This window comes from Pleurodeles waltl, chromosome 3_1, assembly GCF_031143425.1.
Source record: "Pleurodeles waltl isolate 20211129_DDA chromosome 3_1, aPleWal1.hap1.20221129, whole genome shotgun sequence".
NCBI lineage: Eukaryota > Metazoa > Chordata > Amphibia > Caudata > Salamandridae > Pleurodeles > Pleurodeles waltl.
The window spans coordinates 1400226232-1400251915 of NC_090440.1; positions in this window are offsets into that span (position 1 = coordinate 1400226232).

Here is a 25684-nt window from a genome sequence, read left to right on the forward strand (position 1 = left end):
TTCGGGTTCTCCTGACTATCTCTGTCTCATAATATATAATGATGCTTCAATACCGTATACGGAGATATCCGTGGTACTGAGTAGTTCCACCCCAGCTACGTAGGCTATCCTACTTTTAGCTGGAGGTTGTTCAAGCTTGAACTTTAAAAGGAAAAATTCCATTTGGTGTGCCTCTTCTGAACATATAGTACGTCTATGATGGCGAATCCACAGCAGATACAAATAGCAGTTAATATGAGACAACCTCTGACTGCACATTTATTAGCAAATGGCTTAATGCCCTAGGGGGGTTCAGTCACATTTGTGGTGGATGCCCATGCAGCATATAGAATAGAACTTTTTTTATTCTTGAGTCACATTTCCAGGAGTTGATGGGAACACAAATACATTTCATCATTATACACTTGCAAATACACCTGGACAATACAGAGCATACGCATTTTTAGAAATACCTTTATCTTATCAAGAACATAATAATTGGCTTGATGGCGCCCTACCCCACACAATTTTACCAGTAAGGTTAGGTCCTCTAAGTAATGATGGTCCTACCTATCCTTTATTGGCCACCTATACACCACTTCCCGCAGTTGCACATTTAGCGGTAGCTGAGGTTAGTTGCTTATAAACAGAGTTAACAGTGATACATAGATGATTAGTACAATTCATAATGCAAAAATTAAATACAAACCCAGCACGTGCTGCTCCAGCACATCCACATGCAGTAACACCAGGTATAAACCCTGCGACTGTACATTCAATCATGGATAAAGTACCCGCCAAACGGGAGGAAACTCTGTTTTGGTTAGCACAAAAAATTAATGCGCTGAAGGCAGTATTTCCCCATACGGGACCTCAGGATAAGAATAGATGTGCTTGCCTTTTGGGATGGTCCCTACAGTGGATAACTGTAATAGCTGGGGCACGGTATTTGCCACGCTCTATACAACTGCACACGGTACACCAACACTTGCTAATTTACCAGAGGTGTTGAAGCAAATTCAAGATGAATATGGGGCTGCCCCGGTCCCTGATTTGGGGATGCAATTGATGGGCAATTTTGCCACAGTATCCTCAATCATTTTAAGTAACCTTAAAGGGAAGCGGTCGCACTTGCAGTGCGCATGCGGCACCGTGACATTCCGCAACAGGATCAGGAACGCGAGCTGCCTAAGATAATTGCAGAGACCTATTCTAGCATTGGCCGAGACAGTTTAGGGTCCAGACCATCTAAACCACAATTTAAGGGAACATCGAATTAAGATTTTCCCAAGCAAGCACCTGAGGGTAATAAGAAAAGCTGGGATAAAAAACAACAAACTCCTAAAAAAAGAGAGGGGAGAATCTCCCCGTATGGAGACCCCGTACGGAGACCCCGCAGAACACATATAATCTCAGAAATAGAGATAATATAAAAACGCCTGATAGACATCAATATACTGATACATGCCAATCTTGTTCCTTTCAGGACTCATCGGAAAAACAAAATGAAGGAGGGGGGCGATCAGAGCGAAGACTAGAGTACGTGAAACCGAGAGAGGAATCATAACGCTCTTTGGAGGTTTCTGTTAAAAAGGAAGAGAAACCCACCCAACAAAAACCCGAATTCAAAAAGAAAAAAGTGTCAGCAGTTACAGTCCGACATACCACTCAGGAAGAGGATCCTCTTCAAGAACAGGAAGTGGGCACTAGCGCTGCTAGACAGCGCCGCATAGGTCACAATAGTTCGCCAGAGTCTTCTAGAGCATCTGGAGGTGAAAGCAACTGATGACTTTCTACAAGTAGAAACTGCGGACATGCGTGTCTCTACGCCTGATAGGGTGTAGAAAGTAACGCTGCAGTTAGAAGGAGACATTGAGCGCATAATAGACGCAATCTTTTGGGATTGCATGGTAAACATATATGATGTTTTGTTGGCCGAACAAAGTTGGCCACTTGAATTTGTCCGTATCTGCCCATATGGGGAAGACGTGATTAAGCCTTCCTTCTCAACCTTTGTTCCAGAGGAACTCGCTGAATCCTATGCCATTGATTGGGCTTTGGCACAGGCACCTGCGCTATATTGAAATCACGTAGGATAGGATAAAGAATCCCCCTACCATGTAATTCCAATTAAAAATTAACCTCAACCCCAACCTCAGTATCCTATAAAACACAAAGCAAAAGCACCTGTGAGAGAAATACTCACACAATTAGAGTACCAGGGCGTAATTGAACCCTGTGTCTCCCCAATGAATAATCAATTATTCCTAGTAGCTAAACCAGACCATTCATATAGAATAGTCTTAGACTACATACATTTAAACTGGCATACACGCACTTATGCTATACAAAACTCACATAGCACTAGTGAACAATATAGTGCGTAAAAAATACAAAACAACACTGGACATTTCCAATGTTTTTTTTTGTCAGAATATAGCGCCTGAGAGTAGAGACTTAACAAGTTTAAGCGCACTAGGCTCCCAGAAACAAATCTGTAGTTTACCTCAGGGGTATAAGAACAGTCCAGGACTGTTCGCAGCTCGTGTGACAGCAATTTTGCACGAGATTGAGCCTGAAGCATTGTCCTATGTAGATGATATCTATCTTACGGATGATGAATTGCTATAACATTTAAGACGGGTAGCCCGCATTGTTGTGGGATTTGCTGAATTGGGCTATAAATTCAATTTTAAAAAAACAAAAATTGACTTCCTCAGCGTCCTATTTTGAGCTGTCAAGTGAAGGAAAGAGCTTAGCGCCACAATTCTTAGAAAAATGCACACAGTTACAACCACCGAATATCTATTGGGTTTCCTAAATTTAGCCAGAACTTACATTCCAGATTATGCTACATGCATAAAACCTTTATATGATCTGATATGTCCTGATTTTTCAAGTAAATTCTGGACAATTGAACACACACACATTCTTCGAGATTTGCAAACAGACATGCTTGCAGCACAACACTTACACACAAGGGATAACAAAACACATTTGGTCATCAGAGTAATAGCTGGTGCCAGCGGTTTCACCTATGTGACATTTAATGAAGGTGAGACAGTTCCAATTGCATATAAATCACACTTATATTCAGTGGCAGAACAACGCTTTGTTCCCACTGAGAAAATTCTCACTGCTGTGCAGATGGCTGTCATCAAAGAACGACCTCTTGCCCAAGGAAAATGCATTACTGTTGTTTCTCCGATCCCAGCCCTGGAGGCTGTTACAAAAGCCAGCGTTCCGAATGCAAAAACATTACATCCACGGTAGACTACATTTGTGACCCAAAATTACAAACTGAAGAATTTTTGCAGTATGAAATAGAATACCCAGTTCCCGCAAATACATTGCCTATTGAACAATATCATAGAGTCATGTACACAGATGGCTCGGCACAACCTGCAATTGGCACAAAACACCAATATTCTGCTGCTTGCGCTGTCGTAAGCGGTTACATGGAGGGGGATCAATTTTGTCCCCTACATACATTTACGCAAACGCTAGGAGATTGCACAGCACAGCTAGCAGAGCTAAAAGCTCTGGTGATGTCACTAGAACACATGGATCCTGCACAGCATACGCTGATTGTTTGTGATTCATATTATTGTGTCCAGTCCTTTAATGAATATCTGCATTACTGGCGCCAGAATGGGTTGAGAGATTCCAAAGGCAACACCAATAAACACAGACTTTGGGAGAAAGTAGCAGATCTGAAAGAGACGTTACCAAATGTCCATGTTGTACATACACTTGTACACCAGCGCGTTGGGATATAAGTTGCTGGAAACACATTGGCTGATGAAGCCGCAAAGTCAGCAGTGGCTGTGGCCGCTGTAGCTGCAGTAACATGTTCTATTACGAAACCGGATGCAGACATATGGGCTGCCATGAAAGCTACGGCTGATAGTACGCCCTATCCTAAAACATTTCCATCTAAGTATTCCTACCGAATGGGAGATCGCCTGAACACTGAAGTTAGAATACCAGGTGTAGGCGTGAGAGATTTTCCCCATATAAGACCGGAGTTGATTAAAGCAGCGCATGAAGGGGTGGCATCTGCTCATTGTCTGTGGACCACTGGTCCCAAAATGAATGGGCGAAGCCCACACTAGATACCTGACTGGAAACGGAGAGAACACTGCTGGGGCATCAGACTGAAAATATACAGGCACCTCGGGGGGGAGGGGTGGCACCTCAGCCAGATGAACGCACAACACCACTGCTGCACGAGTGGGCTCCATGACCATTGCTGTATCCTGGGGAGTGCAAATCCACAGTCTCACAAGTCTCTCCAGTAGGTGGTTTGCCCAGTGCTTTATCCTGGGGAGTGCAAAGCCACAGTCTCTCAAGTCTCTCCAGTGGATGGTTTTCCCACTGCTTTATCCTGGGGAGTGCAACGCCACAGTCTCACAAGTCCCTCCAGTGGGTGGTTTGCCCACTGCTTTATCCCGGGGAGTGCAAAGCCACAGTCTCTCAAGTCTCTCCAGTGGGTGATTTGCCCACTGCTTTATCCCGAGGAGTGCAAAGCCACAGTCTCTCAAGTCCCTCCATTGGGTGGTTTGCCCACTGCTTTATCCTGGGGAGTGCAAAGCCACAGTCTCTCAAGTGGATAACAGTCTCCACTGGTTCTGGAGGGGGCCTGGTGCCCAGAGTGCTTCATCCAGCCAAGGACTGAGGTAGTGGATGTATCCCTCCACTGGTTCTGGAGGGGGCCTGGTGCCCAGAGTGCTTCATCCTTCCAAGGACTGAGGTAGTGGATGTCATTCTCCACTGGTTCTGGAGGGGGCATAGTGCCCAGAGTGCTTCATCCTGCCAAGGACTGAGGTAGTGGATGTCATTCTCCACTGGTTCTGGAGGAGGCCTGGTGCCCAGAGTGCTTCATCCTGCCAAGGACTGAGGTAATGGATGTATCTCCCCACTGGTTCTGGAGGAGGCATGGTGCCCAGAGTGGTTCATCCTGCCAAGGACTGAGGTAGTGGATGTCATTATCCACTTTTTCTGGAGGGGGCATGGTGCCCAGAGTGCTTCATCCTGCCAGGACTGAGGTTGTGGATGTCATTCTCCACTGGTTCTGGAGGGGGCCTGGTGCCCAGAGTGCTTCATCCTGCCAAGGACAAAGGTAGTGGATGTATCTCTCCGCTGGTTCTGGAGGGGGCCTGATGCCCAGAGTGCTTCATCCTGCCAAGTACTGAGGTAGTGGATGTCATTCTCCACTGGTTCTGGAGGGGGCATGGTGCCCAGAGTGATTCATCCTGCCAAGGACTGAAGTAGTGGATGTATCTCACCACTGGTTCTGGAGGGGGCATGGTGCCCAAAGTGTTCCACGTGCAGTGTGCCCGGTACAATTCCCTCACCTGGGTGTGTGTGCCACGTGACTGGCGAGGTACAGGTAGGATGATATGCCATAGAGGCAGAGACATACCCCACACTGCTGTGGCTTCGCCTTCCACCTGCAGGTGCAAACAGTGATGGAAGTCATGCCTCATGGAAGCTGCCTAGGGTCCAGGAACTCTCCTCCAACCTCGGATGACTGACCACTAGGGATGGTAGACATGTCAGCGGTGGTGCCACTGTCCGAGTACGTCTCGGGCCGGTGGCGTTGCTTGCAGCGATGTCTGTGGCGGCGGTGCTTGCGGCGGTGTCTGTGGCGGCGGTGCTGGCGGTGGTGCATGGGTCAGCACCTGCTGAGGGACACAGCAGGACGCCTCCTGCAGCCTCGGACGGCTGCCCACTGGGGAAGAGGCTGGGGACTGTCGCTGAGGCTGTAGTAGTGCCGGTGGCGGTGCAGGTGGCGGTGCAGGTGGAGGTGCAGGTGGCGGTTGTGGTGGAGGGGCAGCTAGTGGTGTTCTCCACCATACAGATTGGTGTGGTGTGGACAGAAGGTGGAACACTGGTCTCTCAGTCAGTGCCACCATGCCCTCTCCTGACCTGCTCTTCTCCTTTTGGCCCTTCCCCACTTTTGATGGTGCCGCAGTTGTCTTGCCACTATCCCCTTTTATTTTTGCTGAGCCCTTGGTGGTTGGTAGTTTTGGCTTCTCCCTCCGGAATGTGGCCACCGTTTTTCACCTTGGCAGTTGGTGGAATGTCCTTGCCCTCACTATGTGGCTTACTGGCAGCCCTGATGGATGGCGCACTCGATGACCCCGCAGCTGCTGGCACCACTGTGCCTGGGGATTTGCTGGCTGAGGTGCTGGGCTGGGACCTAGAAAGCCTGGCCCTAGGGGAAGGAAGGGGAGGGGAGGTGAAGGGAAGGGGTCAAGGGTTGCCAGGAAACATTTTTAGACACACTGGAACGGGAAGATGGAGGAGGTTTGGGAGTGGAGGAAGAGGTAGTGGTTGTAGGAGGTGTACGTCTGCTGAATTTGAGTGAAGGTGCTTGGGCTGGAGGCTGTTGTGAGGTGGATGGCTGTTGGGTGGGTGTGTGCCTGCGTTTGTGTAGTTTTGGAGGAGGGCTTACAGACACACAGGGAGAGGACACAGGGGATGTGTGAATGCTAGTGGGGGTGGTGATTGCACGTGAACGGTGTGTGGTGATGGGCGTGCTGGTGATGGAGGTAGTGGCTGAGGATGTAGTGCATGCAGGTGTGAGTGGAGACGAGACAGGGAGGAAGGAGGAGGATGTGGAGGAGGGGGACACAGTGGAGACAGTGGATGTTGGTGTGTCTGGTTGGGGATGGTGCTTGTGTGAGTGCCTGTGGGATGTGTGCCTGAGCCACTCTTGTGTGTTGATGTGTGTGCATGCTGGTCTGATGGTGTGCTTGGGATAGGCTGAGGTACAGGGGATTGTGTCTGGGTGGAGGAAGTTGGAGGGGGAGGCTGGACACAGGAACAATGGCTGCCATCAGTGCTGAGGCCAGAGCCTGAAATCCTCTCTGTTGGGCCGCCGGCCCAGAATGAATGCCCTCCAGGTATGCATTTGTTTGTTGCAAATGCCTTTCAACACCCTGGATGGCATTCAAAATGGTAGATTGCCCAACAGTGAGGGACCTCAGGAAGTCAATAGCCTCCTCACTGAGGGCAGCAGGGTTGACTGGGGCAGGGCCTGAGGTGCCTGGGGCGCAGGAGATGCCCACCCTCCTGGGTGAGCGGGCACGGGACACACGCTTAGGGGCTGCTGGGAGGACGGTGCTGGTAGGGGGGGTGGCGGCTGTACCTGTTGATGCGGTGGGCACAGAGGTGCACGCCACCGCAAGGGCGCTCCCATCAGAGGAGGAGTCGCTGTCACTGTTGTCTGCTCCTGTCCCCGCCGTAGAGCTCCCCTCGGCCTGCATCCCACTCGTGGCTTCAGTCTCCATTGCTTCACCCTCTAGGGCCAAGTGGGTTGCAGCTCCCTCCTGCTCCGGTGCCAATGCTCCTCCGCCTGATGATGCTATAGCACGCAAGAACAGGGAGACCACAAAAAGCGGGAGGAAAGACAGAAGAAAAACATGATCAGTGCATGCAACACCACTACCGTTGGCGGACTCAACACACAGGGAGCAGCCCTCTGCACTACGCCATGCACTAACAGTTCCTAGAAATTTCACCTGACCATGGGGTACGAGGCCTAAGCCCAATTGCTGCACACCTGGAAGTCACAGGAGCCTGACTAGGTGTAGATGGCTCTTACCACTAGTGGGGTTGGGGTGCCACATAGCCTGCCTCACAAGGGACCTTGCCTACCAAGTTCGCCCTGGCTTAGGGGAACACACTGCCCACCTCCCCCACCCAGACACATCGTTATGTGCACAGAGTCAGCTGAATGAGAGTGTACTCACCCCCTTGTGGCTGTTGTGATGCCCTCAAGCGCCCATCCAACTCCGGATTCGCCACCGGGACATCAGGGGGGTCATGTTGCGACGGGCACCCCTTCCACGTTGGGAGGCCATCACCAGCTGGGCCTCCGCTGTCTTCTTGCTCCAGTGGCGCAGGTCCTCCCATCTTTTACGGCAGTGGGTGCTCCGTCTGTGGTAGACCCCGTGGGTCCGGACATCCTTGGCGATGGCACGCCAAATACCCTTCTTCTGGTGGGCGCTGACCTAAAGGAATGGTACAGGGGAAAAGGAAATTACTCGCCGTCCGGACCATCATACTCATTGCCCACCAGTTCCCACCCATGCCCTGACACACATACACTCACCATCCGCACATGCAGGCCTCAGCCCCTGATGTATCTTCCATCCACACCACTCAAAGCAGGCATTGCCCATGCAGCATGCTCATAGTGTACTCACCTGTTTGTCTGGAGGACCGTACAGTTGCGTGTACTGGGGGTGGACCCCATCCACTAGTTTCTCCAACTCCTCCAAAGTGAAGGCAGAGGCCCTTTCCCCAGACACTGTAACCATCGTCTCTTCCAGACATAGGTCACAGCAGCACTTGCAGTGTAGGTCCTCTCCTGTTGAAAGTCAGGTATCAAGTGAGTGAACAGACAGAAAATGGTGGTCACCTCTGCGGCAGTGCATACTGCCACCGCCGGCGTACATCGTAATTGGCTCCTGGGACCCATAGGGCCCAATGTTAACCAATGCAGAATTGCACAGCGGTCTTCGACCGCCCACCGCGACGGTGTACAACGCCAGCGCAGTTACCTCATATCCCCTTGTCCCACCTTACAGGTCAGGCAGCCGCCATTTCAGGGGGGCACATGGGATGGATAAAAACTACGTCACACCTATCTAGGCCAGGAATAGAGATAGATACCGGCCCATTGTGGACTAATAACGTTTCTGCAAATAACACATTGTGATACCTCAGTGTTGGATCACTCTCTGCTCGCTGTTCTCCTCCATAGGGCACGTCTGCTGGGGCAGGTGATGAGATGGCGGCATCCTCCGGTGTACAGACCCCTGGTGGACCTGTCGACAATGGAAGAGAGACACATCATAATCACATACAGGCTTGATTGTGCAACAATCCTGGAACTGTGTGCCCAGTTAGAGCCAGACCTGATGTCAGCTATCCGCCATCCCACAGGGATACCCCCTCTAGTGCAGGTTCTGTCTGTATTCCATTTCCTGGCCAGTGTGTCGTTTCAAACAACAATGGCTATGGCATCAGGGATGTCCCAGCCAATGTTCTCTAACGTGTTGTCCAGAGTATTGTCTGCCCTGCTGAAACACATGCGCAGCTACATCGTTTTCCCTCAGGTGGAGGACTTGCCCACAGTGAAAGGTGACTTCTATGCCCAGGGACATATCCCCAACATCATTGGTGCCATTGATGGTACACATGTGGCATTTGTCCCCCTTGCAGGAATGAATAGTTGTACAGAAACCGGAAGAGCTACCATTCGATGAATGTGCAGATGGTGTGTTTGGCAGACCAGTGCATCTCCCATGTCAATGCCAAGTTTCCTGGCTCTGTGCATGACGCTTACATTTTGAGAAATAGCAGCATCCCTACTGTGACGGGGCAACTCCTGAGGCACTGTGTGTGGCTAATAGATGAGGCCAAGGTCCCAATACAGTTGACATAGGTGTCTGAGTATGGGGTTGTCCCTAAGCGATAGTGTGTGTCTAACAGTTGTCCCTCGACAATTGCAGGTGACTCTGGTTACCCCAACCTGTCATGGCTACTGACCCCAGCGAGGAATCCCAAGACAAGGGCAGAGGAACGCTACAATGAGGCACATGGGTGAACTGGGAGGATAATCGAGCGCACCTTCAGCCTCCTGAAGGCCAGATTCTGGTGCCTCCAACTGACAGGTGGTTCCCTATACTACTCACCGAAGAAGGTGTGCCAGATAATCGTGGCCTGCTGTATGCTGGACAACCTGGCTTTGCGACGCCAGGTGCCTTTTCTGCAGACGATGGGCCAGATGGTGGTCTTGTGGCAGCTGAGGAGCCTGTGGACAGTGAAGAAGAGGAGGCAGAAGAAGACGATATCGACAACCGAAACAACATCATCATGCAATACTTCCAGTGAGAAACAGGTAAGAAGATGTCACTGCTTCCCACATCTCATACTATTGTTGGAGCTAGCATAAGTCTGTCATTTTCACTCCGTGTATGGACACTGACTTGACACTTTGACTTTCCATTTCACAGATCTGGGTCCCACTTTGTGCCCTCTGCTATGTTTACTCCTGGCCAACAGCTGTGTTACATTGGTATGTGAACAAGTAAATTGACATTGCTATATTCCATAGATATTGCAATTACACATTTGTGAAAGCACAAACTGATTCCAGATTGTTTTGTGATTGAAGTGTGTTTATTCCTGTGCAAATAAGTGGAGGGGGTTGTAAAATGGGATGTGGTGATGGTGGAGGTATGTCCATGTATTTGTTTCACAGGTGCATTGTCCAAAGGGGCATAGGAAGTGGAGCAATGGCAGTTTCAGGATGGACAGGGTGACATAGTGGGACAGAAGGGTGGCATTCAGGGGGGTCTTATTTCCTGGCAGGGGTCTTGGCAATGTTCTCTGTCTTGTTCCTGGATCGCAGGGACCATTTGTTGGGTGGATCTCCATCTGCAGGGGGTGGGGTGCTGGTGTCCTGTTGTTCCTGTGGCGGTGCCTCCTGTCCACTAGCACCAGCAGAGGTGGAGGGCTGTTCATCATCCAGGGTAGTGTCAGGGGCCCGTTGGTGTGCCACTGTGTCCCTCCCGGTGTTGAGAAGGTCTGCCAGCGCCCCTGCAATGGTGACCAGGGTGGTGTTAATGGACTTCAAGTCCTCCCTGATCCCCAGGAAGTGTTCCTCCTGCAGTCGCTGGGTCTCCTGAAACTTGGCCAGTGGCGTGCCCATGGTTTCCTGGGAATGGTGGTATGCTCCCATGATGTTGGAGAGTGCCTCGTGGAGAGTGGGTTCCCAGGGCCTGTCCTCCCCCTGTCGCACAGCAGTCCTCCCAGCTTCCTTGTTGTCCTGTGCCTCTGAACTGTGTTCCCACTGCCACTGCCCCTGTGTTAGTGGGGTTGCCTGGGTTCCCTGTAGTGGTGTACACACTGCTGATTGACGTGTCCTGGGGACAGACGGATGGGCCCGCTGGGTGGGTGCTGTGCTGGTGTTTCCTGAGGGGGGAGGGTCAGTGGTTGTTTGTGACTGTGTCAGGGGAACCGACTGTCCCGAGGTCCCTGATGGGCCAGGCTGGTCATCTTGATCCAGGCGTGCAGAGCTGCTGTCATCACTGTGGGTCTGTTCCGTGGGGGGACTGGATATGTCTGGCACCTCCTGTCCGGTGACGTTGGGTAGGGGTCCTGTTGGGGTGTAAATGCATAGTTATTGTATCTGTGTGTGCCATCTTGTGCAATGGGTGAGTGACCCTCTACTCCTGTACTTGCATTATCGGCTTGGTCCTTGTGTGATTGGTGATTTTGGGGCATGAGTGAGTCTCTGTACTGGACATGCTTTGGTGATGGGTGTCCATGCATTGGTGTCACATGCAGGACTTGATTTTGGAATGTGTGGGTTGTGTTAGTGGGGTATCTGTGGGTTGTTGGGGTGATGGGTGTGAGGGTAAGGGTGGCGGTATGTGATGGCATGTAGGTGGGGTGTGGGGGATAAAGTAGTAAAGATATGTCTTACCAGAGTCCAGTCCTCCTGCTACTCCTGTGAGGCCCTCAGGATGCAGTATTGCCAAGGCTTGCTCCTCCCATGTTGTTAGTTGTGGGGGAGGAAGTGGAGGTCCACCGCCATTCCTCTGTACAGCAATCTGGTTTCTGGATACCACAGAACGCACCTTCCCCCGTAGGTCGTTCCACCTCTTCCTGATGTCATCCTGTGTTCTTGGATGCTGTCCCACTGCGTTATCCCTGTCGACAATTCTGCGCCATAGCTCCATCTTCCTTGCAATGGATGTCTGCTGCACCTGTGATCTGAATAGCTGGTGGCTCTACCAGGACGATTTCCTCCACCATGACCCTAAGCTCCTCCTCACAGAACCTGGGGTGTCTTTGAGGTGCCATGATGTGGTGTGGGTGATGTGTGAGGTGGTGTCTGTTGTGATGTGTGAGGGGATGTGTTGGTGTGTGTTGTTTGAGGTGCGTGGATGTTGTGTAAGTGATGGTGTTGTGTGTCTGTGGATGCTGGTGTTGTTTTAGGTAGTCTCTCTCTCTGGCTTTCTTTAACATTTTTGGTTGTAAGGGTTTGTGGGTGATGTGGGTGTGTGCTTTATATTGGATTGGGTGTGTGGGTGTGGTGTGTGTATGTGTATCAGGTGTATGTATTTCGATTTGTCCAATGTGGTTGTGTTTTGTAAATGTGTGTGTATTTTGAGTGTGGCAGTGTATACCGCCAATAGAATACCGCGGTTGAAAGACCGCTGCGTTGATTCGTGGGTCTCAATAGTGTGGGCGTATTCCTGTTGGCATGACGGTGTCGGTTTTGGTATCACCAGTTTATCACTGACCTTTGGTGTGGCGGACTTGTGTGGGTGTTTGTATTGTGGCGGATTCCGAGCTGTGGGTCGTAATAACTGTAGCGGAATTCCACGGCCGCACGGTATGTTAGCGGTCTTCTGCACGGCGGAAAGCGGGATTTACCACCGGGGTTGTAATGAGTGCCATAGTGTAGGAAAATTGTGCCAGCAATGGTTAAGAACATCCTCACTAAATGCGGTTAAAGAACACCTTAGTCTCCTGTCTAATAACACTGATTTACAGGACTTCCTGTTAGGCCCCAGAAAACACAGAAGGAAGCATTTCTTATATGAAGTATATGATGAAATTTAGAAGCTTTCCCAACAAGAAGCAGCTGCCTAGTGAAGGCAAATAGACCAGGAACATTTGCAAAAGGCATTCGCTGTTGTGTATAATGGGATCAACACCTTGTCCAACCGGATATACACTTTAAATAACATCATCTCTTCTGCTGTAGACATTATACAAACAGATATGTCTTCCTTACACCATAGGCAGAGTCAGCTAAGATCCATTATGCAGTTGGGTTGGACACTTCAAACATTGAAAGCGGATCGCGTTCCCTGGCAGCATGTCAGTGTGAGGGAGATTTTTTCTTCCTTTAATTTAACGCGACAACAACAACTTATGTCATGCTAAACATCGAGAAATTTGAAAAGTTGCCTTTTACTGTTCCTGAAATACCAACTGCTGAGTGGCTAATATACAGGGTCATTAACCTGCCTATTTTACACTTCAATTCACCTCTTGTTCAAAACACATTCCGCTAGGCAGATATGAAAGGCTGAGAGATAGCTACATCCATGAGGTGTAGGAGCTTCCCTTCTTGTACAAATGTTTCAGTGCATGAAAGAAGTCTTTCTTAGCGGTAGTGAATGCAAGGCTTTAGTCAGCCATTCGATGGTATGTAAACAGCTGTCCTTGCATGGGACGTGTAACGCCTCTGCTGCTAACTTGGCTTGTTATCTGAAGGGAGTTCCAGTCCCCTTGAATACACCTACGTTCCAGGTGCTTTCAAACGGCAGCTACGTCCTTCTCAATGGTGAAGACTGTTGTGGTATGTGAGCCGGAATAGTTTACGTTGTTTCGGTCTCTAAGGTCGTTACATGCTGCGGAAACATACTTTTTCCCCCCACTGAAATTAAAGAGGTAGCTGACATTTGGCCTCTCATCGCTACTTCAAATGTGAATTTTGACCAGTTGCGCAGACTCAAGGATTTATTGTTTCGGAACCATGTGGCCCTTTCATCTGCATGCGAGACCTACGCACTTCAGGTGGCAAGGTCATCAGCAGAAATACAGTCCCTTTTAAATACAAACTTTCCGAGACACTTTGGTGAACTCGTGGGATGGATATTTAAAGTGTCCAGTACAACTGGAATCACACATTTTTTCAAAGCTGTTGGTTCAGGTTTCATTCACACCTTCTCCTCCGTATTCGGTTTGATACCATCAGCAATCCACTCAATTTTCTATAGTATTTTCGGGGATTTCCGATAACTTTGACTTTATTAGCTGGCCTAGGCAAAAACTGTTAGATAAACGGAAAATAAAACAACACCGTAAAAATGGTTATTGAAATGATAATAAGACGAAGCTGAATAAAATATATCTAGGTTAAAGTGCACAGCCGCCTAGTGTGTTAAAATAACGTGCATGGAGCTATAACTAAAATGACTACACAACACTTGGTCTTCTTGGTGATGACTTTCCGACTGTAACATCGGCCGAAGTGGAAAATCACCTGCTCTCTATAGGCCAAGAATCAATTGGAACTTTTCAAAATTGACTTGCCTTTTGGAATTCGGTTTTATGCCACATTCTCATGTTTAAAATTGTCCCGTTATATGCTCATGTGTCCTTTCGACTTGTCATAATTGACATTGCTTTTATATATATATATATATATATATATATCTTAGGTTGAGCTTTTTAGCAATAATTTTATATATCTTTGGCTTTGAACCACTTTCAACCGACAAAGGGAGGGTATTGTGTAGCCATTTTAATTACAGCTCCATGCATGTTATTTAATACACTAGGCCGCTGCGCACTTACACCTAGATATCTTTTCTTCAACTTCGTTTTATTTTCCGTTTATCTAACTGTTTTTGCCTAGGCCAGCACTCTGTTCTCAAACAAGACATTCTTGATCACTCTGTGCTTCTTCCAAGGCTACAGCACGGTACACTGCCAGTGAACGTGGTAGAAGTTTAGTCTCCAACAATCATAGAAAATACACATCCTTACGTAGGGACATCTCAGAATATCAGCTGTGTAGTTAAAAAACACTTCCTTGTCCCTTACATGTTAGAGGGAGATTCCAGCCAGGGAATCAATACTGTATGATGATTGCTGAATGCTTCCCAGGGGAATCTGAAGGGCAGAATTAGATCTTAACATGCTGTGCTCAATTATAACCTAGATAGGAAATAGTCCATTGATCCTAGTGACAATATGATTGTGCTGTTTTTATGCTTCACTCTTCTCGTCACAATTTCATTACTGTCATGTTGTGTTGTCCTGGTTATTGCAGCTCACGCTTTGCTATCTAAGATGCAGTCGTTTTATTAAACCCATTATTGAAAAATATACTGCCTCTGTATGTCATTTATATACGAGACTGAATTGTAAATGAGAGAAACGGATGAGACCTGAGTGACAATGACTTCCCTGAGAAGTTAATTATGTAATGCACTCGGCTGCCCAGTCATCTCTATCCTTGGGTGGAGATGAGGCACTGCTAGTTAGTCGGAGCAAAACCCTGATTGGAGCGACAAGTGTCACCCGCAGTGGGTTAGACTTAGTCTCCCACACCGCGGGCGATTCTGCCACTCAAAATCCAGTAGTCTCATAACCCACACCGTTACGGCAACAGAACAACGCCATCACATTATGACCCACGAATCACCATGGCGGACATTCAAAGGCGGTAAGCCATTGGCGGTACTTTGCCTTTGCCACTCAAAATCCAGTAGTCTCATTAGAATAATGAGAGCCTACGCGTGAATACCATAGCAACAACTCTTGGACTGGTCTGTGAAGTAAGAATCCGAGTCATAACATGTCACAAACCATAGTTTTAAAGCAAAAACTTGTATATTATGGACCTACTATTAAGCCAACACTTGAATTCAGCCAAAGACCCAGTTGTGATACCATAGTCCACGGCTAGTCGTCTGACACAAGAACTCCTTTACAATATGTTAGAGATGTGAGGGAGTCAAGGTAGCACAAAAGGGTTTATCTTATTAATTCAAATTTCACTGTGAAAGAGCATCAGTTCACTTATACTTCTTCTAATTGCATCATTTTGTAACTGGTTCAATTCAAGTTAAGTGGAGTCGTAATACAAAAAGCAAAAATTCATTTTTTTCGGGTTTAGGCATGGAAGTCATTTAGGGGTTGACAGGGGTAGCATCTGTGATCCCTGACTTGCCCTTTGCGAACCCTGGCACTGCCTTTTCGACCCCTGGCCTTTGAGGTGGCAAAATCAGTGCTAGGAACACAGTGGCAGCTCGTCCTTATGAATGTAGGTTGTCCCTCCACTCTTTGCTTTCTGTCAATTTTTACTACACCAATAGTGAATGCTAAAATATTATTCACTATTAGTGTAAAAGAAATGGGGTAAAATTAGCTGGAATATGTCCTTCCATGGCAACTGAGGTAAGTAAAAATGCTTTTAACTGTATGTTGTGTGGATGCTTGCAGGTGAGAGTGTGTTTATGTGAGAGAGTGTGTGTGTGTAAGAGTCAAGTTGTGTGTATGTGTAAGTGTGTGTGCAAGTGAAAGTGGAGGTCAAAGGGCATGAGATGTCACTTCAGCTACCCCCGACATTATGGCAAATGGTTGTCCATGGGTTTAAGTAGGCTAAAATAACTGTGATACTCATGAAAGCACATTATATTAAACACCTTTCAAACTGCGACACTAAGGCCCTCATTGTGACATTGACAGTAAATCCCACTTACCCCCACGCTGACTGCTTCCAAAGGTCAGTGATAAACTGGAGGTATCAAAACCCACACCGTTACGGCAACAGAACAACGCCATCACATTATGACCCACGAATCACCACGGCGGACATTCAAAGGCGGTAAACCATTGGCGGTACTTTGCCATTGCCACTCAAAATCCAGTAGTCTCATTAGAATAATGAGAGCCTACGCGTCAATACCATAGCAACAACTCTTGGACTGGTCTGTGAAGTAAGAATCCGAGTCATAACACGTCACAAACCATAGTTTTAAAGCAAAAACTTGTATTTCATGGACCTACTATTAAGCCAACACTTGAATTCAGCCAAAGACCCAGTTGTGATACCATAGTCCACGGCTAGTCGTCTGGCACAAGAACTCCTTTACAATATGTTAGAGATGTGAGGGAGTCAAGGTAGCAGAAAAGGGTTTATCTTATTAATTCAAATTTCACTGTGAAAGAGCATCAGTTCACTTATACTTCTTCTAATTGCATCATTTTGTAACTGGTTCAATTCAAGTTAAGTGCAGTCGTAATACAAAAAGCAACAATTCATTTTTTTCGGGTTTAGGCATGGAAGTCATTTAGGGGTTGACAGGGGTAGCATCTGTGATCCCTGACTTGCCCTTTGCGAACCCTGGCACTGCCTTTTCGACCCCTGGCCTTCGAGGTGGCAAAATCAGTGCTAGGAACACAGTGGCAGCTGGTCCTTATGAATGTAGGTTGTCCCCCCACTCTTTGCTTTCTGTCAATTTTTACTACACCAATAGTGAATGCTAAAATATTATTCACTATTAGTGTAAAAGAAATGGGGTAAAATTAGCTGGAATATGTCCTTCCATGGCAACGGAGGTAAGTAAAAATGATTTTAACTGTATGTTGTGTGGATGCTTGCAGGTGAGAGTGTGTTTATGTGAGAGAGTGTGTGTGTAAGAGTCAAGTTGTGTGTATGTGTAAGTGTGTGTGCAAGTGAAAGTGGAGGTCAAAGGGCATGAGATGTCACTTCAGCTACCCCCGACATTATGGCAAATGGTTGTCCATGGGTTTCAGTAGGCTAAAATAACTGTGATACTCATGAAAGCACATTATATTAAACACCTTTCAAACTGCGACACTAAGGCCCTCATTGTGACATTGACAGTAAATCCCACTTACCCCCACGCTGACTGCTGCCAAAGGTCAGTGATAAACTGGAGGTATCAAAACCCACACCGTTACGGCAACAGAACAACGCCATCACATTATGACCCACGAATCACCACGGCGGACATTCAAAGGCGGTAAACCATTGGCTGTACTTTGCCTTTGCCACTCAAAATCCAGTAGTCTCATTAGAATAATGAGAGCCTACGCGTCAATACCATAGCAACAACTCTTGGACTGGTCTGTGAAGTAAGAATCCGAGTCATAACATGTCACAAACCATAGTTTTAAAGCAAAAACTTGTATATTATGGACCTACTATTAAGCCAACACTTGAATTCAGCCAAAGACCCAGTTGTGATACCATAGTCCACGGCTAGTCGTCTGACACAAGAACTCCTTTACAATATGTTAGAGATGTGAGGGAGTCAAGGTAGCACAAAAGGGTTTATCTTATTAATTCAAATTTCACTGTGAAAGAGCATCAGTTCACTTATACTTCTTCTAATTGCATCATTTTGTAACTGGTTCAATTAAAGTTAAGTGCAGTCATAATACAAAAAGCAACACTTCATTTTTTTCGGGTTTAGGCATGGACGTCATTTAGGGGTTGACAGGGGTCGCATCTGTGATCCCTGACTTGCCCTTTGGGAACCCTGGCACTGCCTTTTCGACCCCTGGCCTTCGAGGTGGCAAAATCAGTGCTAGGAACACAGTGGCAGCTCTTCCTTATGGATGCAGGTTGTCCCTCCACTCTTTGCTTTCTGTCAATTTTTACTACACCAATAGTGAATGCTAACATATTATTCACTATTAGTGTAATAGAAATGGGTTAAAATTAGCTGGAATATGTCCTTCCATGGCAACTGAGGTAAGTAAAAATGCTTTTAACTGTATGTTGTGTGGATGCTTGCAGGTGAGAGTGTGTTTATGTGAGAGAGTGTGTGTGTAAGAGTCAAGTTGTGTGTATGTGTAAGTGTGTGTGCAAGTGAAAGTGGAGGTCAAAGGGCATGAGATGTCACTTCAGCTACCCCCGAAATTATGGCAAATGGACGTTCACGGGTTTAAGTAGGCTAAAATAACTGTGAGACTCATGAAAGCACATTATATTAAACACCTTTCAAACTGCGACACTAAGGCCCTCATTTTGACATTGACAGTAAATCCCACTTACCCCCACGCTGACTGCCGCCAAAGGTCAGTGATAAACTGGAGGTATCAAAACCCACACCGTTACGGCAACAGAACAACGCCATCACATTATGACCCACAAATCACCACGGCGGACATTCAAAGGCGGTAAACCATTGGCGGTACATACTGCCGCGCTCAAAATACACACACACAAACAAAAACAAGACCACATTGGTCAGTTTAAATGACACACACCTGACACTCATACACACACCACACCCACACCACTATAAAACACACAACCACTTTACCCACAACCCCTTACGAATGCAAACCATTGGCGCGAGACAGACACCATGACTACAGACAAAACCAGAGCCACACACCACCATCACCTATACCTCACCCACTCACACCACATCACACACCCCAACACATCACCCTACACACCCTCACCTACACAACTCACACAACACCCATGGCACCACAAAGACACTCCAGATTCTCAGAGGAGGACCTGAGGGTCATGCTGGAGGAAATTATCAGGGTAGCGCCACAGCTATTGGGAGCACAGGTAGAGCAGATATCCATTGCTAGGAAGATGGAGCTATGGCAAAGGATCTTGGACAGGGTCAATGCCGTGGGACAGCACTCAAGAACTAGGGATGACATCAGGAAGAGGTGGAATGACCTATGGGGGAAGGTACGTTCCATTGCACTAACTCACTGTACAGAGGACTGGCGATGGACCCCCACAACTAACAGCATGGGAGGAGCAAGTCTTGGCAATCATGCATCCTGAGGACCTGGACGGAGTAGCAGGAGGACTTGACTCTGGTAAGTCAACTCTCTACTATTATCACCCCCCTATCTGCATGCCATCACATAGCCCCACACCCATTGAAACCTATCACCAAAGTATGCACACTAGGGAGAACTATTCATCCCACCATACACCAACATACACAAGTGAAAGCTGCCAGGGCAAATACAACCAAAGAGGGCAACCCGCCGATGCACAATATATCACACACAGAAACAATAACACTGCATTTACATCCCCAAAGGTATCCCAAACAATGTCAGCGGTGAAGAGATGCCAGCACTACGCAGTCCCCCAACTGAAGAGGCCCACAGTGATGACAGCAACTCTGGTTGCCTGGATCTGGATGGTCAACTTGGCCCATCAGGGACCTCTGGACAGCCGGTTTCCCAGGCACAGCCACACACCACCACAGAGCCTCCCCCATCAGGAAACACCACCACAACACCCACCCAGCGTACCCATACCTCTATGCCCCAGGACATGTTAATCAGCAGTGTGTCCACCACTACAGGGACCCCAGGGCACCCCTTATACCCAAGACAATCAAGGACCTGGGGTCAGTGGCAGTGGGCACACGGTTCAGGGGACAGAGGCACAGGACAACGGGGAAACTGGGAGGAGTGCTGTGCGCCAGGGGGAGGACAGGCCCATGGAACCAACTCTCCAGGAGGCACTCACTGAGATCCTGGGAGTATACCAGCATTCCCAGGATACGCTCGGCCAGATCTTTGACAATGTGCAGGAGAACAGGCGGCTGCAGGAGGGACAGTAACAGGGGATCAGGGAGGACTTGCAGGCCATCAACACCACCCTGGTCTCATAGCAGGGGTGCTGGCAGACATGGGCAACATTATGAGGGAGGCAGTCTTAAGAAAGCAGGCCCCTACCACTAGCCAGACATCTGAACTGCCTTCCACTTCCGCTACCGCTAGTGGACAGGAGGCCCCGCCACAGGACCAACAAGCCACCAGCACCCCTCCCCCTGCAGAAGGTGAACCACCCTGCAAATTTTCCCTGTGATCCAGGCAGAAGCCAGAGACACTTGCCAAGACCCCCGCTAGGGAATGAGACCCTCCTGCTTGTCACCCTTGTGTCCCACTCTTTCACCCTGTCCACCTTGAACTGCCATTGCTCCCCTTCCTATGGCCCCTTGGACAATGCACCTGTGCACCAAATAGACTGGAACAATACCCTGGACTTTCCTCCATCATCACCCCATCCCAATGCACTTGCCCCTCTTCTTCTTGGCACTTCAATAAACACCCTTTAAATAAATACAAGTATGGAGTATGTCAAATATTTTAAGTTTGTATTCGTTTCACCAGGTTCAAACATTGCAATTCAACTGTACATTAATGTTCACATAGGAAAGACCTGTAGTTGGCTGCAGTGATCACACCAGGAGCGATAGTGGGGCACCAACATCTGCAAAATGAGTTGCTAAAGGGTACAGTGAGTGGGCATAGAAGTGGGAAATAGCATGCCAGTGACAAAGAGAATTCAAAAAATGACAATGAAATGTGAAGTACCACTGTCTTACTTGAGTGTCATTGGAAGTATTGTCGAATCACTCCAGTTCTGTTGTCCTCATCCTCATCCTCTGTCTCCTCATCCTCACTGTCCACAGGGTCTACTGCTGCCACACGGCCATGTCCAGCCTCCTCCTCCTGCAGAAAAGACACATGGCGTCTCAAGACAAGGTTGTGCAACATGCAGCATGCCATGATAATCTGGCAGACCTTCTTGGGTGAGTAGCACAGGGATCCTGGAGGCACCTGAACCTGGCCTTCAGGAGGCCAAAGGTACGTTCGATAATCTTTCTTGTTCGCCTATGTGCCTCATTGTAACGGTCTTCTGCCCTTGTCATAGCATTCCTCACAGGGGTCAGTAGCCATGATAGGTTTGGGTAACCAGAGTCACCTGCAAATATCGAGGGACAAATTTTAGGCACACACTATCCTATATGGCCCACACCATACACATACACCAACATCTACTGGGTGGGAACCAGGGCTCACCTATTAGCCACACCCTGTGCCTCTGTAGCTGGGCCATCACATTTGGGATGCTGCTATTCCTCAGGATGAAGGCATCATGCACCAACCCAGGATGCTAAGCACTGACATGGGAGATGTACTGGTCCGTCAAGCAAACCACCTGGACATTCGTGGGGTGAAAACTCTTTCGGTTTCTGAACACCTGTTCATTTTGACGGTGGGGGGACAAATGCAATATGTGTTCCATCAATAGCCCCAAGGATGTTGGGGATTTGTCCCATTGCACAGAAGTCAGCCTTCACTGTGGCCAAATCCTCCACCTGGGGGAAAACAATGAGGCTGCACATGTGTATAATCCGGGCAGACAACACTCTTGTCAGCACTATTGAGAACATTAGCTGCGACATTCCTGCTGCCAAGCCCACTGTCACTTGGAAAGAACCTGTTGCCAACAAATGAAGCACAGATAGGACTTGCACAAGAGGGGGATCCCAGTGGGGTGACGGATAGCAGATATTAGTTCAGGCTCCAATTGGGCACACAGTTCTGTGTTTGTGGCCCTGTCAAGACTATAGGTGAGGATAATGTGCCTGTCCTCCATTGTTGCCAAGTCCACCAGGAGTCTGTGCACAGGGGTATGTCTCCATCTCCTATTCATACGCAGCAGTTGCAGTCTAAGAGACAAAAGACTGAGGACCTGGTCACAAACCGAACATCTTAGCCACAACAGTACAATGCATGATGTTAATTTGTAATGTATAAGTGGTATTTGTCCTGTATGTCCTATTTTGAACTGTGATGCAGTTATTATCCAGGGCCTTCCCCACCCGCCCCCGAAATGGCATCAGCCTGCCCTGTGTGGAGGGACAAGTGGAAGTGAGGTAATTCCGCTGACATTGTGTGCCGTTGCGGGAGGTTGTCGGGAACCGCCGTGCAACTACTCATTGGTTATTATTGGGCCCTAAGGGGTACAGTGGCCAATGGTGATCTACGCCGACGGTGGCAGTGTGCACCGCCGCGGACGTGACCTCCATTTTCTATCTGATAACTCACTTGCTACCTGATCTTCAACAGGAGAGGACCTACACTGCATGTGCTGCTGTGACCTGTGCCTGGAACCTACCATGGCTCATGTGACTGGTGAAAGGGCCCCTGCCTTCACCTCAGTGGAGTTGGAGCGACTGGTGGATGTGGTCCTACCCCAGTATGGACTGCTGTATGGGCCTCCAGACCAATAGGTGAATACACTGTAAATACAATGCATGTGACATGAATGTATGGAGTGGTGTGTATGAAGGCCTCGTGTAGGAAGGTTGGTGGATGTCCCCTTGGTGGCGTGCAGCTTGTGTGCTGGGCCCTATGTGTGCAAATGGCGATGTGAAGGGTTATGGTGGGCCATAAGTGTAACAGGCAGGACGGTCTGACTGACACCATTTCCTGTGTGTATTTCTCTGCAGGTCAGCACCCATCAAAAGAAGGGTAAATGGCGTGCCATAGCCAAGGACATGCGGACCCTGGGGGTCTATGGCAGGCGGAGCACCCACTGTCGGAAACAGTGGGAGGACCTGAGATGCTGGGCATGGAAGACTGCAGAGGCCCAGCTGGGGATGGCCTCCCGAGGAAGGGGTGCCTGTCCAACCCTGACCCCCCTGATGACCTGCATACTGGTGGTGACCTATCCAAAGCTGGATGGGCGCTTGAGGGCATCACAGCAGCCACAAGGGGGTGAGTACAGTGCCCATCATCACAACTTACGCATGGTAAGGGGGTACCTGGCTGGGGGATGGGTGTCAGAGGGTGCCCCTAGGCCAGGCCTGACATTGCAGAGTAGGTCCCATGTTGGGCAGGGTTCTGAAGTCATAATCCTGCTACCTAGCTTGTAGGCACCCACAAATGGTCAAGGCTGTGTGGGTCCCAGGTGTGCCTCAGTTAGCGGTATGTGCCCCTCCCCATTCCTTGGTGGCTAGCATTATTATTGGTAGTGCATTGCATAGTGCGTGGGGCTGTTCCCTGTGTGTGACGGTGGTGTTTATGCCAACTGTGGTTTTGATGCAGCCATTGACCAAGTGTATGCTTTGTCTCTTCCCCCCCCTTTTTGTTTTGTTACCCTGTCCTTATGTGCATTAGCATCATCTGGCGGAGGAGCAGAGGCACCGACGACAGAGGGAGCTGCATCCCACAGCACCCAGGTCCAACGACGGTGAGGGCACCAGTGGGACGGAGGACAAGAGGAGCTGGACGGCAGAGACTGGAGGGGACAGTTTGGACACAAATACCTCCTCCGATGGAAGCTCCCTGGTGGTGGCGGACACTTCTGTGACCACCCCAGCTACAGGTACAGCCGCCATCCCCGTACCAGCACCGCCCTCCCAGCAGCCCCTAAGCGAGTTGTCCGTGTCTGCTCACCCAAGAGGGTGGGCATCTCCTTCACCCCTGGCACCTCAGGCCCTGCCCCAGTTAGCCCTGCAGCCCTGAGTGAGGAGGCTATTAACCTCCTGAGATACATCTTTGTAGGGCAGTGAACCATTGTGAATGCCATCCAGGGGCTGGCAGCCAAAATGAAACAGACAAATGCATTCCTGGAGGGCAGTCACACTGGCTTGGTGGCCCAACAAAGATCAATCGAGGCTCTGGCCTCCTCTCTAATGGCAGCCATTGTCCCTGTTTCCACCCTCCCCCTCCAACTTCCTCTTTCCAATCCCATTCCCCCCAACCCCAATCTATCCCAAGCACACAGGCAGACAAGCATGCACATAGGACAACACACAAGAGTGGCACAGGCAAACACAAGCACCACACATCATCCCACAGGCACTCACACAAACACCATCCAGATGCAGACATACCAACATCCACTGCCTCCACTGTGTCCCCCTCCTCCTCTTCCTCCACCTCCCTCTGAGTTCCGTCTACACTCACACCTGCATGCACTACATCCTCATCCACAACTGGCATCACCACCACACCTAGCAGAACACACACCTCACTGGCAGACACCTCCACAACAGCCATGCACATGTCCAATGTGTCCTTTCCCACTGTGTCTGTCACCCTCCTTCCCAAGGTACACAAACGCAAGCACTCAGACACCCAACAGCCATCCACCTCACAACAGCATCCAGCCCATGCACCTGCACCCAAACACAGCAGACAGACACCTCCGACAACCACTTCCTCTTCCTCCACTCCCAAATCTTCTCCCTCTTCCCACCCCAATGTCCCTAAAAAGCTTTTCCTCTCCACCATTGACCTCTTCCCTACCACTCCCCCGTCCTTCACATCTGGCCAGGGTAGCAAAAACCCAGGCAAGCACCTCAGCCAGCCAGTCCACGGGCCCAGTAGTCTCCACGCCCACTCGTGGCGGGAAAGGATCCAGGGCTCCAGGCAACCTCAAGGAAAGGGTGCCGGCCCTAGCTGCTGCCCGGAAGGGCAAGGAGCCTGCCCCAAGTGCTGCCAGGAAGGGCAAGGAGCCTTCCCCAAGTGCTGCCAGGAAAGGCAAGGGGCCTGCACCAGCAGGCATGAAGGACCAGAGGCCTGGTGCAGGGACTCAGACTGAGCCCCCACCACCAACCATGGTTTTGCAGCCATCCAAGGCTGCAGGGGATGGGCTAGAGGCTCCCCCCACCACCACCAGTAGCAGCACCAGCAGAAGTGGGCAGCCGCCTGAGGCTGCAGGGGATGAGCTGGAACCTCCCCCCCCACCACCACCAGCAGTAGGCAGCCGTTCGAGGCTGCAGGGGATGGGCTGGTGCCTCCCCCACCACCACTGAGCAGGCGTCACCGCCGGCGGATGGTATGTAGTCCTGCCTCCCTGGGCTACTGTCCGGCCTGCAAATCCAGTGGGTATGACACACAGCTGAGAGAATGTGACCTTGCAATCCCCAGGAACAGAAGCACAGGGCATGTTGCCCTCTCCAGAACCAGTGGGTAAGACATCCACCAACCCCAGCCTCCCCAGGACCAAGCATAGGGTATGTTGCCCCCTCCAGAGCTTGTGGGCAAGTAACCTACTTGAGAGACTGTGGCCTTGCACTCCCCAGGACCAAGCACAGGGCATGTTGCCCTCTCCAGAGCATGTGGGCAAACACCTACTTGAGAGACTGTGGCCTTGCACTACCCAGGACCAAGCACAGGGCATGGTGCCCCCTCCAGAGCATGTGGGCAAGTCACCCACTTGGGAGACTGTGGCCTTGCGCTCCCCAGGACCAAGCACAGGGCATGTTACCCACTGCTGAACCAGTGGTCTTGTTCCATCTGCCGGCTGATGTGCCCCCGCTCCCCATTCCCC